The sequence below is a fragment of the Martes martes genome (genome assembly GCF_963455335.1).
Source record: "Martes martes genome assembly, chromosome: 2".
NCBI lineage: Eukaryota > Metazoa > Chordata > Mammalia > Carnivora > Mustelidae > Martes > Martes martes.
The window spans coordinates 137,419,551-137,440,001 of record NC_137889.1 but is presented as its reverse complement, the minus strand read 5'-3'; the positions used below and the strand labels follow the sequence as shown (position 1 = coordinate 137,440,001).

Here is a 20,451-nt window from a genome sequence, read left to right as displayed (position 1 = left end):
ATCTAGTTGAAAGAGAAGTTCTTACAAAGTAACTTTACAGGACTCACAAGAAGAAAAACATAATTTTATAAAATCTAGTTCTAGACAAAAATTCTTTTGCTTTAAATATTTATATCATTTTATCTTCACAACACTATTCAATTTTAGTTAGAATACTGTAATACAGGCATCAATGCTCACTAATGACTTCTCAAATTATATAGTTGCTAAAGATGAAGAAATCTAAATCTAGGGGTGTCTGGGTGGCGGGTTAAGCCTCTGCCTTCGGCTCAGGTCAATGATCTCAGGTTCCTGGGATCCAAGCCCTGCATCGGGCTCTCAGCTCAGCAGGGAGCCTGCTCCCCATCCCCCCTCCCCGCTGCCTCTCTGCCTGTTTGTGATCTCTTTCTCTGTCAAATATATAAATAAAATCTTTAAAAAAAAAAAAGAAATCTAAATCTAGATCTCTAACCCACAACTCTGCCAAGGTTCTGTTCTGCAATAAATTACAGCAGGGGTTGGCAAGCTAGGTCTTTAGATGACAAATCAGGTTGCAGCTTGTTTATGTTCTACATTTTTTACCTTTTTAAAAAAATTAGAAGAAGAGTTTAAAACATTTAAAAAGAAGATTCTGTAAACAGAGTCCATATTTGGTGCACAAAGACTAAAATATTTACCATCTTGCCCTTAACACAAACTATTTGTCAATTCCTGACCAATGGATGTTTCTACCTGAATAGCTTATCGCTATCTCAAACTTGACCTAAAATCAAAATTTTACTGTCCAGGCCTACAAAAACTCTTATAGACTACATCAGAGAAAGGAGTACCTCCCAACGCACACCACCCCCTACCCCTCAAAAAAAATTCTCCCTAGACAGTACCCTCTTCTGACAACTCTCCATTTCTCTCCTATTCATCACTGGCCGGAGTCCCTCTATAACACCAGCCAGTCACCTCTATGCCTTCCTGGATCCCTGCTGCTATTTGCAACAACTTAACCTGGGCTTGTGTGTCCTTAAGGCTGAACTCTCTTAACTTCAATCTTTTCTCTCACTTTTTGACTCTACTCTTTGTATTCCTTATGGGTTCATTTATAACAACATTACCATCACCCAAATTTTATCAAGTCTTCCTACTGCTTACTATTACATGTCTAAATACTACGGTATTTTTAATACACACATACATACATACTATGACACTTTCAAAGTCCTACTCACTCAGGTACCTTTATTTCCAAATTTTCCATTTACTTGACAATAGCAAGTTTCTCATTTCCCTCCAGTAAGGTCGATCACTTTACCACATTCCACTTATGTTCCATGCCTTCAAATATCTAAAAGAAAGATAATTTTTTACTATGATTAATAATATCGAAAGAATAATTGCTAACAAATAAGTACTACTTATCAGTTACTGTTCTAAGCTATGCATATATTTTTAACTAACTTCTTTATTATGGCAACTTTGTAAGAAAGATAATGATATTATCTTAGCATAAAGGTGAGAAATCTGAGGAACAGAGAAATTATACAATTTGCCCAAAGTTACTCAGTGAACAGGTGGCAGCACCAGAGCAGGAAACCAGGCAGCCTGGCTTGCATCCATATGTTTACCACTATACTATGCTCTTCTCAACTAAACCAATGTTCATTCCTGTTTGGAAGATCCCTACCACCTAGCTTTACCAGAGGCTCCTACCTTGAAAATGTGACTTGGTCTAGAGAGAGCTTCTTCACAGTAGAGAGTAAAAACACAATCTATATATAAACACCAGACAACATGTTACTATCAGGATCAGAAAGATGGGATGCAAGTAGATGTCTCAACAAGGACGTAAGAAGCCTAAGAGAAACAGAGGTTGAAGAAGACACGTGTGCAGCAAATTCCCCCTTTGGGGGGGTTGATATATTTGGGAAAGTGAGTGGAGAGTACACTTGGGGGAAGGCTTGGTCTTGCCTCTCAGCTTTGAAATCCCTAATGGATACCAATGTGTTGGGTAGCCCCATTCTAGAGGCAGTAAAATGTGATAGAAGAACCAAGACGAGGATCAGCTAGGCAGAGAAAAAGACTGAGAACACAACCAAGTCTCCTCTCTGGAAGCAAGTCAGAAGTTTCTCCCTAAACCCAAAAAAGAACATAGAAGATGACTGAGGCAGCAGCGTGCACAGGAGAGACAGCGGGGAGATGGCATAAAGCAAGCTGACCCCAGTAGAACAGAGATGGCTTTTAAAAGAAGGACCCAGTAAGGTAGACTGAGGCTCAGAGGATCTGCAGCATCTATCTTTCCAAAGGACTTCCATTTTAAAGAAAACCTCTCTCAGCAGGCATTGAGAAAAAATAATCACACATCATGTATGCTTTTGTAATGCACAAATCCATCTCTGTAAAGTGAGCTTTACTAGTAACAGTGATGGTAGACAAAGCCTAATGTCGCATAAAGAAATGTTAACCTCGGGTTACCTTTCTCCTTTGAATATTTAAATAACCGACTGCATCAGAAAATTAAACTTTAGATAGAGAATTAAGTAAGCTGACTTAGGCAGATGATGAAAGTGAGGCCCATGCTTATGCACATACATGACTAATCCTCGGTATATATATGTGTGTATGGCTAACCCTCAGAGTGCTTTGACAACCTTCTCAATATTATGTGCATGACGATACCAAGACAAAAATAAGCACCTTTCCCAATATCACCCACTATAAGAGGACCAGAAGGAAAAAACACTGAAAAATTATTATTTGATTCAACTCCACCCTTCCTCCTGATAACTGAATAAACAGAGCCCTGAAAAATAGAAGACGAACTTGTTTCTTAACCCTGCTGACTGGACAAAGCAAGTACAATTTTTGTTAAGGTGAGTGGCATACTGAGAGTGGAAAAAAAGAGTAAGAATTAAACCACAGATGCTCAAACACGGGATGGGCAGATGTGAGCTCTCACGAAGGTGGGCCCCGCAATTGAAGATTGCAGTCAGACTTGCTTTGGTCAAATTCTTCCATCTTAAGTTACCCCATAGAAAAATCATACCATCATCTCAACAGATGGCAATAATAGTCATCGCTTACTGAGTGCCAGCTCTATTCCAAGGGCAATGCCAAACACATCACAGGCTTAAGCTCATGTGCCATTTATAGAATGCCTATGAGGTAGGTATGATTGCTATCTGCACTTTGTAAATGAGGAAAGTGAGAGCAGAGCCTAAGCAGCCACCCAGAGGCTGTGATGCAATGCGGCCAAGTGGCAGAGCCGTGTTTCAAATTCCAGTCAGCCCAATCTCTTCAACACCGCACCAGTCCTGAGCTAAAAATACATCTGGCAAAATTCACTACACATTATTTTAGAATAATAAATTCTTAATAATAGGAATAGAACAGTAATTTCCTATTACAAGCAAATCTTCCTAAAACTAATTCCAGCTTCAAACCTACTAGCAAATCACTCCAAGTATCCACATCATATTGAAGAATAAGAATGGATGCTCTCACGGCTATTCTTTGGTATCTGCAAGAAATTCCCAGAATTTCTTTCCTTTCTTTTATCTTTTTGGGCTTTTATTAGTTATTTGAGAGAGAGGGAGAGAGAGCACAGAGGCAGAGAGAGAAGCAGACTCCCCCGCTGAGCAGGGAGCCTGATGTGGGCAGGACTCGATCCCAGGACCCTGTGATCATAACCTGATCCAAAGGCAGATGTTTAACCAACTGAGCCACCCAGGTGCCCCTGAAATTTGATTAATAAAAACAAGGTGTAAAAATATACAATTATAACTATTCAAAAACAAAACCATTACTTGTAGATACTACAATTATTTATTTTGATTCTACAATTATTTAACTAACAAAGTAAGCAAATTACCTGAGACATCATATGAACTAAAATAGCAAGTTCTATGAGAAAGTTTGTAACAAAATGAATGAAAAAAGAAATTAAATAACCACTTATTTTCATGTTCATCATCTGTATCTTAGCAATACGTAGAGAAAATTACCTAATTCACATTACTGACAAAATTATACAATACTTAGGAATGAACATGATAAGGAAATACACTAGAACAATATAAAAAATCAGTAAAACTAGATTGAAAAGCAAAAAGGACAATCAAATACTTTGAGAAGCATATTTAATTCCTGAATGGTAACAGTGTATATTACAGAGGTATAATTTTCTTTCCAAGTTATTTCATAAGAGATGAAATTGGAAGTGAAATTGACATAAAAATTAAAACAGGAAGTGAGATTGACTCTATGATTTTTAAGTTCATGTGGAAGAGTCCACTGGTGAAAATAATTTTGAAATTAAAAGTCAATTTAAAAAAAAAAAAACTAGTCCTAGTAGATGTCAAAATTTACCGCAAAATGAAAGTAAGTGACCGCTGTACTGACAGATAGCTCTATGAAAGAATCTTGGAACAGCAGGTAAGAAAAATGGTTACTATTTAACAAAGACCCTGTGAAGCTACTGGTTAGGCGTTGAGAAAAATTATATTCTCCTCTCACTTCACATGACAAATTCCAGCTTTTAAAAAAAAAAACAGCTAGAAAAAATACGTTAAGTAAGCACCTGATTTCTGGATAGGCTTAAGGCAATTTTTAAAAAATTCAACAAAATAAGATCGATAGATTTGACAAAATAAAAATGATTAAGTTCAATATATTAATGAATAATGAATAAAATAATGGGATAAACAGACTAAAAATGTCTAAATAAAAATTTTAAATGTACTGGTGACCTACATATTAAAGGATTATAAAATTTGGTCAGAAAAAATATCTCCAAATATGAGAAACTTGAACAGATAGGTACAAAGAGTAAAAATGCAGACACTTTTAAGGAATTCAATGTCTACAGTTACCAAGAATGCAAGATAGAATGAAATAAAATTTCTCACTTAAGAAATTCACAAAAAATTACATTTTATTGTATTTTTTCTCTAAAGGTAATATAGTCACAATGTTGAGAAACGAAACAATATGAAAAGGTATTCATTTAGAAATCACGCCCTCATTCTCTTCCCTTTCCACCCTGTATTCTCTCCACCCTCTTCTCTTTATCTAAACAACCATTTTTATTAGCTCCTGTGAAACCTTGACAGTTTCCTGATGAAATGTAAGCAAATTGAGAAATATATACTTATATTCCCACATTCCATAAATCAAAAAAAGACTACCATTTTGCAGGAGGTTGAATTTTTATGAATTCAAAGACTGTTTGCATTTCTTGTTATGCAAACTGCCTATTCATGATCTTTGCCGGTTCTTCTACTGCTTTTTATTTCTCCCCAAACCCACGATTTCTAAAATACATTGGAAAACTCTTGGCGGGGTGCCTGGGTGGCTGAGATGGCTAAGAGTCTGCCTGCGGCTCAGGTCATGATCCCAGGGCCCTGAGTCCCAGCTCAGCTGGGAGTCTGCTTCTCCCTGTGCCACTCCCGCTGCTTGTGCTCTTTCGCTCTCTCTCTCTCAAATGAATAAATAAAATCTTTAAAAAAAGAAAAAAAAAACTTGGTGATTTCAGAGGTAAATACTTTTGCCAATTTACCAGTCGTCTGCAGGATTTCTCTAGAGTAGCTGCTTTTTTGTTTTGTTGCCAAACCAAAGTATTTAATGAGTCAGATTTGTCTTTTTTTTTTTCCCCCGTGCTCTCTTTTAGATGTTAGAATTAAATCATAGTTAGAAATCTTTTCAGTTACATTCTTTAGGGTTTTCTAAGTATTAAAGTCATCCACAACAACAGTTTCTCTTGTCTGGTGCTGTTGACTAACAGCTCTGGTAAAGCATCAGCAGTAGGCATGAGAGCTGTGCGCCCTTATCTTGTTCGTCTTTTGGCAGAAATAGCAGAAGTGCCTCTAGCATTTTGCCATTAATTATTATACTGTCTTTGGCGTGTGCATATATGTGTGATTGCATAAATTGTTAGGGTTACAAAATGTTTAACTCTTACTTTACTGAGTTGTCTCTTTAAAAAAATATATCTAGAATGGCTGTTGAATTTTGTCAGATGAACACTCAGCATCTATAGAGATTAACATAATTTTTCCCTTAGATCAATTAATATGATTAATTCTTTTTAGTAGAGTTCATAATTTTTCATTCCTGGAATGAACTCTACTTTACCATGATATATTACTCCTTGAATGAGTTACTGGATTCTTTCTCCTGATAATTTTCTGAGTTTTGCACTGATGTTCATAAATGAAATCATGGGTAGTTTTCTTCTTGTAAAATTTTGACCAAGCTTAGGTGGTCAACGATATTATGACCTCATGAAAATAATTTAAAGTTTATATTACTCTAAAAGAGGTTAAATCACACTGAAACCATCTCTTCTTTAAAAAATCACCAGATAAGGGGCACCTGGGTGGCTCAGTCGTTAAGTGTCTGCCATTCACTGGGGTCATGATCCCAGGGTCCTGGGACTGAATCCCCCATCAGGCTCCCAGCTCAGCAGGAAGCCTGCTTCTCCCTCTCTCACTCCCCCTGCTTGTGTTCCCTCTCTCTCTCTCTGTCAAATAAAAAAAATCTTAAAAAAAAAAATCACCAGATACAATTTAATACACAAATGATGTAGATAACAACTAATATCCAGAGGAGCAACTTTAAAAAGATGTATGTTGTAATATTTAAGGTAACGCATAAGAGTAAAATATTAACTAACAAATTAGTAGAGGGAAAGGGGATAGTAAAAAGTTGATTAACCTACAGAAAAGCAAGAAAGGAAGAAAAAGATGCATAAAGATATGGATGGGAAATATAAACACAATTATATCAGTACTTATATTAAATGAAAATGGACTAAGATTGTCAAGTGGAATTAAAAACAAAAATGTAAAACAGAGCCAAGAGACACGCCTGTAACATACGGGCAAAGACAGGCCGAAGGTAAATGGAAGGGAAACTATATATAATGCAAAGATAAAATGAAATAATCTGGGATAACTGTATAATATTGGCAAAAGCAGACAGAAAACCAAATAACAAGACAGGAGGGCACTTCATACCCATGGAAATGTCCATCCATCAGGGGGGATCACCATCCAAGAGAAAACCTTCTAAAACCATAGCTTTAAATTTTATCAAGAAAATGAATAGAAGTAAAGGAAAAATAGGCAAATTCACCACTATTGTGGGTGACTTATAAATATCCCTCTCACAAGTTCATAGAATAATAATAAAATATAAATTCAGGAAGGATAGGGTAGGTCTGAAAAAAAAAATACACTTGATCTACCTGACTTGTACTCTGCATTGTACCAACAACGTCAAAATTCACACTTTTTTCAAGTTCTACTGGAACATTTGCCAAAGTTGACCATATGTTGGGTCATTAAGCAAGTCATTACAAAATTAAAAGTACTGAAATTATTCAATGCTTATTCTCTGACAGAATTCTGGCGGTGAAATCAGTAACAGGAAAATACCTAGGGAATTCTTAAATGCTTGAAAATCAAGCAATACGTTTTTTAATAACAAATGAATCAGAGAAGAAATCCCAATGGACACCAGACAAACAATAGATATGACATCATCATTAGACACAGAAAAAGTATTCCATTAAGGAGTGCGATTCCAGGCAAGCAGGAGGAAGTAAAAATCGGCACAAAGTAGGAGAGGGGAGAGAGCCCACAGAAGGGAGGACTGTGGGGCTAGGCATTTCTAAGGGCACACAGCACACAGACTGCACCTTAAGTGGCCGTTCTCAGGCAGAGAGAAGGTCAAGAATGTGTTACTAACTCCATCATCATCCTGGTTAAAGATAAGCCACAGAGCCTGTTTGTTCATTCCCATCTCCACGTCAGGAGGAAAGCCCAGGCGAGAAGCCCCTGTGAAGTCTCTCCGAGTTCCTAAGAGGCGGCGTATGCCTCTGTTCTGAGCCGGTCTAGCTTCATCCCTGGAAGCTGCCACTGAGGAACACAGATCCTTCCTTCCAGTGCATTCCCCTCCTTCTGGAACGTGCCCTCTGAGATCTGCCAGCAACGGGAACAGAGAATCTTTCTCCATTTCTTACAGCAGTGACTTCCTGTTGGAGCTTCGTTCCAACTCAGAACAGGGTTCTTTCCTTCTCGGACTACTGATCTGCTGGTGACTGTGGACCTCTGCTGTCACGGGGCCCTCCTGTCTTGCCATTCCTCTGTGCTATTCAGTAGGGCTTCCGGGACAAATTCTGCTTGGCCTCCACTGCTTTTGCCTACACTGACACAAGGCTGGATTTTATGGCTTTTCGCTGTCTCTGTCGTTTGTTATGGATGGTTTGTGAGTCACCCTGCAATCCCATGCCATATGAGTTCCTGGCGGGAAATTACACTGGTCCCAAGCTACTGTGCTATTCGTCACGGCACCAGGAAAAATTGTTTTAAAACTCTAAAATGTCAGGACTCGTGAGGATGACATATCACCAAGGCTCACAGAATGGTGCCAAAGGTATAAATTTATACATATTTTCTGGAATATGTGCTGAGCACCATTAAAATATTTAAAATGTCAGACATCTTAATTTTCCTCTTTGGAAATTTTCCTTAACAAAATTGTCAGAAATCTAGATGGAGATTTATTCAAAGATATATTCACATAAGTATTATTTTTAATAACCACAAATGAATGCAATCACAATAGATTGTGATACATTTTAAATCAGAGTATTATACGCACATTAAGAATAATATTTACTTTACTTATGTAATGTCAAAGGGAAATGTCACCATCTGCTGTTAAGAAAACAAACTACGAGGGGTACCTGGGTGGCTCAGTGGGTTAAAGCCTCTGCCTTCGGCTCAGGTCATGATCTCAGGGTCCTGGGATCGAGCCCCACATCGGGCTCTCTGCTCAGCGGGGAGCCTGCTTCCCCCTCTCTCTCTGCCTGCTTCTCTGCCTACTTGTGATCTCTCTCTCTGTGTCAAATAAATAAAATCTTAAAAAAAAAAAAGAAAAAAGAAAACAAACTACGAGGCAAATGTTCCAACTTTTTTGTATTCACTTTGTAGAAAAAATAACGATGCAATGAGTCGTCTCTTAGTAATTGCATTGCTAGATCTGATATTTTCCCCACTTTACGGTTTCCTATAGTTTCACTCTTACCATAATGAGCACATATTACTTTGATAATCAGAAAAACAGTAAGGAAAAAGATTAAAAGCTTGATATAAATGGAATTAAAGATGATGACTCAAGACCACCCACGCCTATAAGTTGCAGTCCTGGCCAAAATAAAAAAAAGCAAAGTGTGTAGAAAAGAGATCCTATATAACCTAGTCTATCCTCAAATTCAGCTTTCTAAATGCATTTATTTCAGAATCTAAAAAAAGAAAACAAAGATAATGATAAATACTACATGGGATATTTAGTTAGCACAAACATCAATGTGGCCAAAATTTCTTGAGCGTAGAGTCTAGTATGCTTCCCAATGGATTCCCCAAAATAAAAGATACCTTCAAAGGAACAGCCTACAGAAAAAGCACCTCTCTGAATCCTGGTTACTGCAACCCCAGTGCTCATTAAGAAACATCTTACAGTTGATGGCCTGTTTTGACTATGCAAATTGTAAGAACGTATCTTTAATTCTACCTAGTCTATATTCTTCTCAATCCTCCCTCACATCACACAAGAACAACTATCACAGGCCTACACAAAACAACCACATCAAAATGCTTCTGTTACGCAGTATCCCAAAGGAAGCCATAACTAAAAGTCTAGGAATCAAGGAGAATTAGAAACACAGAAAGCACATAGCACTTTGCTTATGACCTCAAATCTAAGGGGAGGTTCCTGTTAAATTTTTTTGCATATTGCAAGTATGATTTCATTTAAAGAAAATTCCCCTATTTCCTGCCCCGGAATAGATCATAATGGGTTTTCTTAAAATAATGTGTCTATTTATTTTCATAAATCTCTCGTAGTGACAAGACAATTCAGAGCTACGTTGCTATTCTACGAATGCTATTCTATCCGTCAATATCCAACATCCCATCCTGCTTCTTCCCTGAGCTCTCAGCAGCAGCAACTCCTAACATGTGTCTACCCTGAAACTGTCATTAAGTTGTTTCTTGAGTTTGGGGAATTCCTAATAAAGATTCTAAGAAACAGAGCAGTTTCAAGGAATCATATGAAGCGAGCTCATCATACTTTTTCTTTCAATTTATATTTACTTTATTATTTCCTGATGCCGGAAATGACTGCACAAGAGAGGAGTTACCTTCTTCCCACAAGGATTCATATTGTTTCAATTTTCATAAACACTTCTACTTACTCCTTTGTTTATCCTGATCTATACACACATTACAGAATTTTTTCCTGAAGGGATAAATGTAAACTGAAAGTAAAATATGGTTTCACTTATTTGTGGAGCATAACAAATAACATGGGGGACCAGGGGAGATGGAGAAGAGAAGGGAGTTGAGGGAAATTGGAAGGGGAGGTGAACCATGAGAGACTATGGACTCTGAAAAACAACCTGAGAGTTTTGAAGGGGTGGGGGGGGAGGGAGGTCGGAGGAACCACGTGGTGGGTATTAGGGAGGGCACGGATTGCATGGAGCACTGGGTGTGGTGAAAAAACAATGAATACTGTTATGCTGAAAAGAAATAAAAAATTTTTTAAAAAATTGTGTATTTTCACTTTATCAAAAAGAAGTCAATTTCCTTGAATTTCCATTTCTATGACTTTATTTTGTTTCACTCTTGAGACTGAACTTGACTTCACATTGTTCTCAATATTTTTCAAAAGTTTCAATGAGTCATTCAAAAAAATCTGATCTACTTTAATCTCTAATTTCCTTATGCTGGTGAAATCATTCAGAAACTGGATGGCTGGATTACATATTTGGTTGGTTTTAAGCATCTCAGTTCCTTTAAAATAATAATATAGGATCAAGTGAGAAATAGAATTTCTTCATCTTATATATGCAGAGTAGGCAAACCATAACCCATAGCCCAAACCTCACCTACCACCTGTTTTGTACATAAAGTTTTATTGGGACAGAGTCACACCCATCCACGTCTATGGCAGGAATAAAGGCAGAGTGGACTAATTCGGTAGATCATTTGGCTCATAAAAGCTAAAAGATTTACTTTCTTTTTTTAATTTAGCAATCTTAAATGTCACTAGTTTATTCAAAGGATGCACAAATGTTATGATATTTAATTTCAAGGACCTTCTGACATTTTTTAAAATTTTGTATTTTTTCAGTGTTCCAAAATTCATTGTTTATGCACCACACCCAGTGCTCCATGCAATACGTGCCCTCCATAATACCCACCACCAGACTCAGCCAACCCCCCCACCCCCTCCCCTCCAAAACTCTCAGTTTGTTTCTGAGAGTCCACAGTCTCTTATGGTTTGTCTCCCCCTCCAATTTCCCTCAACTCACTTCTCCTCTCCATCTCCCTATGTCCTCCGTGTTATTCCTTATGCTCCACAAGTAAGTGAAATCATATGATAATTGACTCTCTCTGCTTGACTTATTTCACTCAGCATAATCTCTTCCAGTCCCATCCATGTTGATACAAAAGTTGGGTATTGATCCTTTCTGATGGAGGCATAATACTCCATTGTATATATGGACCATATCTTCTTTACCCATTTGTCCGTTGAAGGGCATCTTGGTTCTTTCCAGTTTGGTGACTGTGGCCACTGCTGCTATGAACATTGGGGTACAGATGGCCCTTCTTTTCACTACATTTGTATCTTTGGGGTAAATACCCAGTAGTACAATTGCAGGGTCATAGGGTAGCTCCATTTTTAATGTCCTAAGGAATCTCCACACTGTTTTCCAAATGGCTGCACCAACTTGCATTCCCACCAACAGTGTAAGACGGTTCCCCTTTCTCCACATCCTCTCCAACACATGTTGCTTCCTGTCTTGTTAATTTTGGCCATTCTAACTGGCGTAAGGTGGTATCTCAGTGTGGTTTTGATTTGAATCTCCCTGATGGCTAGTGATGATGAACATTTTTTCATGTGTCTGTTAGCCATTTGTATGTCTTCATTGGAGAAGTGTGTATTCATGTCTTCTGCCCATTTTTTTTGACATGATTATCTGTTTTGTATGTGTTGAGTTTGAGGAGTTCTTTATAGATCTTGGATATCAGACCTTGGTCTGTAGTGTCATTTGCAAATATTTTCTCCTATTCTGTGGGTTGCCCCTCTGTTTTGTTGACTATTTCCTTTGCTGTGCAGAAGCTTTTGATCTTGATGAAGTCCCAAAAGTTCATTTTCGCTTTTGTTTCCTTTGTCTTTGGAGACATGTCTTGAAGGAAGTTGCTGTGGCTGATGTCAAAGAGGTTACTGCCTATGTTCTGCTCTAGGATTTTGATAGATTCTGCCTCACGTTGAGGTCTTTTATCCATTTTGAGTTTATCTTTGTGTATGGTGTAAGAAAATGGTCGAGTTTTGATACCAAGTTACTGACCAACTCCAGGCAAGATGCTGAAAATAAGTTACAAATATCTATTCTAAAAGTGGAGTAGCAAAGTCTCCACTCAGACACTCAGTAGTAAAACACAACATTATAACATCATATTTTCAAGGGACATATAATTTTGAAGGGGTTTGAATATGCCAACAAATTATACCACTAGAAAACACTAAAGTAGGATATTTCCATTTAAAAAAAAAGGTAGTCATACTTATGCCACTTTTAAAAGCTAAGGAGTATAAAATAAGAAACATCTTATCCAAAATTCAGTATGGCCCATAACATACAGAATATTTATGTTAATATTAATAATAATAAAATTATCTATATAATCTTACTTCTGACTCTTACTGATTTAATAAAAGCTTCATATAATTCTAAGTCCAAAAGTGTAGCCATTCAATATACATGGTTTTACGCTGAAACCTTCCTGAATTATTTAAAATATTTATTCAAAACTCATCGTGTATAAGAACTTAGTAACTGGTTTTGATCCTTAAGGAACTTGTCAAACTGGGGGTAAAATTGCAAACAACTAACTAATGCACTTAGTGTTTGAATAGAAAAACAAAGAAAGGCCCATGTTAAAACATAGGGTGAAGCAATTAATTCTAAAGAGAGGAAGATGAGGGATTGAGAAAGACTTCAGTGAGAAGGTGACATTTGAGCTGGCCTTTCAGAATGAGACTTGTACCCTGGAAACAAATAATACACGTTAATAAAAAATACATAAAGAGATAGATTGAAAGTAAAAGAATAAAAAATGATATACTACTTAAAAAAAAAATAGTGGGGCACCTGGGTGGCTCAGTGGGTTAAAGCCTCTGCCTTTGGCTCAGGTCATGATCTCAGGGTCCTGGGATCGAGCCCCACATCAGGCTCTCTGCTCAGTGGGGAGCCTGCATCCCCTTCTCTCTCTGCCTACTTGAGATCTCTGTCTGTCAAATAAATAAATAAAATCTTAAAAAAAATAAAAATAAAAAAAAACTAGTAGTGTCACTCCAGCAAATTGACATTGCCCACAGAGCTCAGAATTCAAGAAGGTGGGTAAGGATGATAGTTTAAGAGGATCTTGAATGTGGCTTTACTCCTGCCCTGGAACTGATGAATAGAACCCAATGCTGGGGATGAAGAAGCATTAAGTTGCCTTAATTCTAAAGAGAGTTTTACAGCTAGGTCCAGACACCCAGTCCAGAGCTAACTCAGGCAAGCCCTTACTACTTTTACTTCCTCCAGACCACCAACTTCACCCCAAGAACCCTTCCCACGTCCACACACAGAATACTAAAATACCAGAAAGGAGGAGAAAGGCAATGGTTAGAATCACCAGCCAAGGGAATGATGAGAAATGCTCTGGGGCTATATATAAAAGAGACTGTGCTATAGACTGAATTGTTTTCCCCAAAATTCTTATGTCACAGCCCTACCCCCACTGTGATGGTGTTTGGAGATGTGATTAAGGTTGAATGTGGTCATAAAGGTGGGGCCCCCATGATGGGATTAGTATCCCTATAAGAAGAGACACAAGAGACATTATTTCCTCTCTCTCCACCACGTAGGGACACAGCGAGAAGGCAGCCACTTGCAAGCCAAGAAGAGTCCTCACCAGAGAAATGAGTAGCGGCCACCTTGATCTCGGACTTTCCAGCCTGCAGAAGCCCAGGTCTGATATTTTGTTATGGTAGGTAGCCTGAGCAGTACAGACTGACATCTCATCTCCTGGGTAGACATCATATCAGCTCAAGGGATTTGCTGTTAAACCTACCTGACCAAAGGGGAAAAAAATATAATAATGGAGAAAAGCATCAAATTTTATTTCCAGTGTTTGATTCAGCAAAGCTGTGGATCAAAGCTAGCCTCTTAGCAAGGGGACTCAGGTAAGTCCCCTTGCTTACCTGATGGGTAAGTCCCACTAGGGACTTACCTGGTGGGCTGTCCCACTAGTGGAGAGAGCTGAGAGGACAGGAAGAGGTTAAGACTAATCACACACAGAGGGCCAGTGTAGAGACCACTACACGTGTGAGGAAGAACTCACACAAGTCCCACGGAAATGCCCAACTCTAGAACCCTCCCCCCACAGAAAGTATCAATGGTGAGTTACTATTAGCCAGGAAGAGAAACAACAACCAACAGAGAATGACCTCCTATCAGAAGAAATCTGGCCCTTTTGCCCTACGTCCCCCTGGGTCCCAATTTCCATCCGTGAAAACCAGAAGGAGGCTAGAAGGCATGAAAACGTGAACCACACCTTCTTCCCCCTACTGGTCCCACAGGTCTAACTTGAACTGGAGGAACATATGAAGATGAGACTGGGATTTTAAATGGACTCCACAGTTAAATCATTAGAAGCAGCCAGCATGCTCTAGGACCTGGCACTCTGCAAATGAATCACTGCAAATGGCTTATGAAGGATGTGGTTCCAGAAACATTTCAGAGTTAGCCTAAAGACATCTTAGATACCAACTGTTATGGAGGAGAAGGAAAGAGTCAATGACTGGTCAGAAAAGATTAATTTGTTTTGGATCTGTTTAAGGCAAATTCCTATTTTCATCATTTTCTCCCATCCTCTAACAATATCTTCTCTAGTTTATTCCCTTTCAAATCCCCCTTTTAAATAATCTATCACCTAAGGCATTACTATTATACAATATCAAGAAAAACAAGAATTCTTATTAAGCTTTGTGTTGATGGCAAAGATCAACGTTTTTGAGAAAAATGTTCAATTTCAAAGTTGGTCTTGGACACAGCCATCAATCTTAGTTTTCTTTTTTTTTTTATTTTTTGTCTCCACTTGTGCATCATATTCATTTAACAGCCAACCCTTAATCCTGGTTTTACCTCCCACTTCACTAGGCTCCTCCATCACCTCCTAAGAACTTCTTTGGGATTTTCCCTGGATATTTTTCCATCCTCTCGATAAAGCTCCATCAGCTCTATCAGGCACACCCAAAGAGGTGCATTCCTGGGATACTTTTCCCTCTCCGATCAGGAAACAAACTACCTTGACAGCCAGGACAACTGATGAATTCCGCATATGGCATGAGATTGAAATTAGCAGACACACTAAAAGGCACAGAACAAGCATTCAGACCCATCCAATTTTCAAATAGAATGCCCCTGAGACATGGCTATGGCTTGTATGCTTCCTGTTTATCCCTAACTTCAAAAGGGAGGATGATTAAGAGCACCTAAGACTGTGGTTCAAAGCTGGGTAGACTCAAGACAGTCTAATCCTTGACCTGTTAGCAACGTGGACTCAGGTTTCCTAGCCCAGGGGGACTGCAGGTTAGCTCCTTCAGGAAACACCCAAGATGAGGCAACACAAATACTTAGAAAACAAACGAAACTCTAACTCAGCTCTCCTGCCATTTTGCCCTGAGAATCTGCCCCAGGTTAAGTGACACCCTCTTAAAAACACTGTAACAATGTGCCTTCCCCATGAATGCATAGCAGTAATACCAGATTACGGCTGACCTAATCAGGTCTTTGGACCCTGTGTGGCCAAACGTATGTTTGGGAAAATTTATCTCGTTCCCCCGCAATTTAATTAGTACACACTGAAATGGAATTAGAAACAAAGAATGTTAGAAAATCCCAAGAACTTCCGGCTGGGCATCCATCTATCATACAGAAAGTTCTTGATGAAGACATCAAGTGACTTGCTCTGAACAGCAAGGCTATGAAGGAATCCATACGCATTCCCATTAAGGTGTGAAGGTGCTATTCAGAGTTGTGGTGAACCCAGAGGCACTCACTGCATTCACTGCCCCAGCTGACAGCTCAGAGCGGGGTCTCTCCCCAGAAATGCCCCCAGTGGAAGGGAGCTGTCTAGCACAAGATCACAACATCTGTGTGTGGGGGCTTGGCTTCCTTCGTTGGGAGTTGGAACATCCCTGAAACTCCATCTGTGCTGCAGAGCACTCACTCTCCAAGGGATGTGGACCTACTGGCTGAGGTCTCTGCTGCCAACTGTGTCCCTCTTCACCAGCCCCCTCTGCCTCCCTTACTTCTGTCATGGCTTCCTTCTAGTACATATCCTTCCGGAGAACACGCCCCAGCAGGCCTCCTGCATGTGCATTTGTAGATCACAGTCGGCTTCCCAGGGATCTCAACCTACAAAAACAGTCTATTCTAGTACCTCAGAAAATCCAGCCCTGGGAAACACATGGTCTCCACTGATGTAGATTGTTGCGGGATTTATTTTAATTTAACAAGGCATACTATGAATCCCCAATGAATACCCAGAAGTTACAGAAAGTTATTTAGACAGAGAACCCTCTTTTTGTGTTGAACACCTTCTGAGACTATTTGTGGAATATACTCTGGGGAACATGAATGCAATTCACTCTGGCTCACATTAGAATATAATTGCTAAATTTACTCATGTCTGTATGTCCTGTAATAGCAAAAGATTGGAAAGAACTTAAATCTCCACAGAGAACTGCTTAAACAAATCACGGCAGAAACACAGAATGGAATATTATGCACCCAGTAAGAAAAAGTATCCAAGATACAGATTTTTAAGTGCAAGAAGCAAGGTTACTCAATAGTGCATATTTTTTTTTAGAAAGGACTGAACATATGTTTATGTTTCCTTGTGCATGCTCAAAATATTTATAAAGGTATGAACTAGGAAATGATAACAGTGGTTGCTTCCATAAAAGGGAATTAAAAGCAACTTGGTCCCCTCTGAATTTTAAACCACGGGAATACATTACCTTTTGAAAAAATTAGAATATTAAAAATTAAAAGCGAAACACCGCAAAGTATAAAATAGAAGATGTTTAAATACTTTAATTATACATGAAGAGACTCTGGAAGAAAAATGAATAACATCTCTACAAGGTTCCTTAGATTATGAGCTCCTTGAAGACAGGAACTATGTCTTCCTAAAGTCTTGCAGAATGCCTGAACCAGAGGAGGCAGTCAATAATGTGTTGTTTAATTGAATCCTACTGCTTCCATATGGCAACAGATTTCAAGTAGCCCTTCTTTCCTTTCCTTCTCTTTTAACATTAAACAACAAAAAAATATTTTTTTAGTGTAAGATCCAGGGAAACTCTAGAAATGGAGGAAGACTAGCAAATTCTTTTAGCGTATTTTCCTGGTTTGGTTTTTCTGTTATTAGCCTATAGTCATCTAAAAATTATCTGGTGCTATGCTGTCCAATACAGTCACCACTAGCCATATGTGGCTATTTAACTATAAATGTAAATTAATTAAAATTCAATTAAAATTAAAAATTTACTTCCTCAGTTGAGCTAGCCACGTTTCAAGGGCTCAAATGCCACATATGGTTTGTGGTTACTTTATTGGACATGGCAGATGCAAAACATTCTCACCACTGCAGAAACTTCTTTTGGACAGCACTCAAACAGATATAACAGACTTTGGTTTCAGTCCTATCCTGATTGAATTCCAACTTAGTCACTATAACTAACAATATAACTAACAGGGCCTGTTCTATGTATGAACATGAATGTTCATACAGTGAGCCTGACACACAGTGAGCCCTCGAAAATGTTACCTTTCTGCGATTATCACCATCGTGAATGTGACACCTCAGCATGAACCAGTCATCATAACCCTCATAGTCAGGCTGTTCCACCCTTCCCAAAGGTCCCACAGAAAAAGTGGCCATTAACATCCTTACCTCAGTGTTATTGAAGTACCAGTCTACAGTGAATAAAGCTTACATGAATTCCTTCCTCAGGAGGGCCTTGTGGAAAAAAAAATGTTGGGTGGTGTGGTGAATTTGCATTCTGGTGCAAGCTCCATATTGGGTCAGATCCTGGAAACAAATATTTTCATACTTTGGAATGCAATGGTCTAGTTGGATAGGATTTTAAAATTCTCACCAAGAAGACGTCTGTCATACTTTGCCATGTAAAGAGACAAGTCTACTACCAGCTAAACTGAAGGGGAAGAGGCAGCTGGGTCAGTCAAGGTGAGGTTTTTATAGCTGGTAAATGTGAATTAAATTTTGAAGAACATAAATCATGATGAGAGGAGAGAGAGAAGTGGAAAAGAATGGCCAAGGAACAATACCCAAGGAAAGGAAAAAGAGAGAAAAGACTCCTAGTTTTTGCCCTTCAAAAATCAAGAAATATTTTCCTTTTACCCCAGAGGCCAAGCCATTTCCTTGCTACCTGTGGTTTCCAACAACAGAAAACCACATAGACCTGAATTTACTAGTAGCCAGTTTTGGCCTCTTTAGTGCTACTGTGCAGTATATCTTGATAGAATAGGATAGGAATATTAAATATATGTAACTTTAAACTCAGAAAATATGATAATTGTCTTTCTCTGTTTGACTTATTTCACTCAGCATAATCTCTAGTCCCAACCATGTTGATACAAAAGTTGGGTATTCATCCTTTCTGATGGCTGCATAATATTCCATTGCGTATATGAACCACATCTTCTTTACCCATTTGTCTGTTGAAGGGCATCTTGGCTTCTTCCATGGGCTGGATATTATGGACATTGCTGCTATGAACATTGGGGTGCATATGGCCCTTCTTCTGAACATTGGGGTGCATATGGCCCTTCTTAAATGAACCACGGAATAACACATCAAAAACTAATGATGTACTCTATGGTGACTAACACAACATAATATAAACAAACAAACTCTAAAGTGGGAAGCTATTTTGATAACTTTCTGACCCTTCCAACATCTGTAGTGAAAGATCAACGAGCCAAAAACAAAACAAACAAAAGTGTTCACGTGTGTGTTTTAGATGAATGTTCTTCTTTCGAATTCCTCAGGTATTTATATAAAAAGACCTACATAAAAGTTATTCTTCATCAAAAATCAGGCAGTTATTACTAACCAATTTTCCAGTACTGCCTATATAGATAACTGTTTAACTATTAAAGTGGACGCTGTGATTTATGACGGCCGTAATGACACCATGTGATCACTCTGTGTTGCCACAGAAGACGTACCTTATCTCCTGCAGCATGAGATGCTGTGTGACAATTTATAATGATGTACACTTCTTATTACCTGCTGATAATAACCTATCAGGGAAATGACAGCTTAATTATACAGCACGTCTCCTGCTGGCAAATAACTGGATTCCAGAATTTCTAGGGCTTCTCACCAATCCCTTACAGAAGCAGAGAGGGGTAAGATTACCCCAATCCTCGGAAATAACACAAGTAAGTAAAGAAGTCTAAGGCAGAGTAGATCTTTTAGATTAAATATGGATGCACTCAAGGCCACATAATCCCTCAGCGCCCTGATCCCAGACAGTCTCAACCAGAGCTGGCTGTTGCTCCTCTAATGTTTTATTTTTCCCAGCTGATTAGGCCTCTGGTATTTCCCATTCCAAATACCCAGCACGTTATGAGATGCATCAAGTGATTAATTCTGAACATCAGGTCCCTGAATCAACACAGTGGCCACAGATTTGCTGTAGTAGTCCCAAACGTCTTGTTTCTAAAGCATTACTTGCGGGCTCCTTCCTGAGGAGTAACCTGAACGTCTCAAGTCTCCATAGCAAAGCAGGAGTGCTTGTAAAAGTGGTATGGGAGAAGATTATTTGACCATAGAGTTGAGGGTCCATATCTGGGCTCTCTACTCTGTTCCACTAGTCTATGTGTCTGTTTTTATGCCAGTTCCATGCTGACTTGGTGATCACAGCTTTGTAGTAAAGCTTGAAATCAGGTAACGTGATGCCGCAAGTTTTATTTTTGTTTTTCAACATTTCCTTAGCAATTCGGGGTCTCTTCTGATTCCATACAAATTTTAGGATTATTTGCTCCAGCTCTTTGAAAAATACCGGTGGAATTTTGATTGAGATGGCATTAAAAGTATAGATTGCTCTAGGCAGTATAGACATTTTAACAATGTTTATTCTTCCGATCCAAGAGCATGGAATGGTCTTCCATCTTTTTTGTGTCTTCTTCAATTTCTTTCATGAGTGTTCTGTAGTTCCTCGAGTACAGATCCTTTACCTCTTTGGTTAGGTTTATTCCGAGGTATCTTATGATTCTTGGTGCTACAGTAAATGGAATCGATTCTCTAATTTCCCTTTCTGTATTTCCAT

At 38.6% G+C, this 20,451-nt stretch overlaps 1 protein-coding gene across 5 annotated transcripts in view; it reads right to left on the bottom strand.

Annotated features, from left to right (window-relative positions):
• Positions 1-20,451, bottom strand: part of IL15 (interleukin 15) — an 81,818-nt gene that overhangs the window by 42,325 nt on the left and 19,042 nt on the right. Inside the window, exons 1-2 of one of the 5 annotated variants that reach the window (XM_080796265.1) lie at positions 7,670-8,073; positions 1,211-1,318 (exon numbers count right to left, since the gene is read on the bottom strand). The exons of 3 other annotated variants lie outside the window; for them this stretch is intronic. The gene's annotated coding sequence lies outside the window, so the exon portion shown is untranslated. Of the gene's footprint in view, positions 1-1,210; positions 1,319-7,669; positions 8,074-20,451 lie in introns of those variants that run through there. One more of the 5 variants, XM_080796266.1, reaches the window with a different exon arrangement.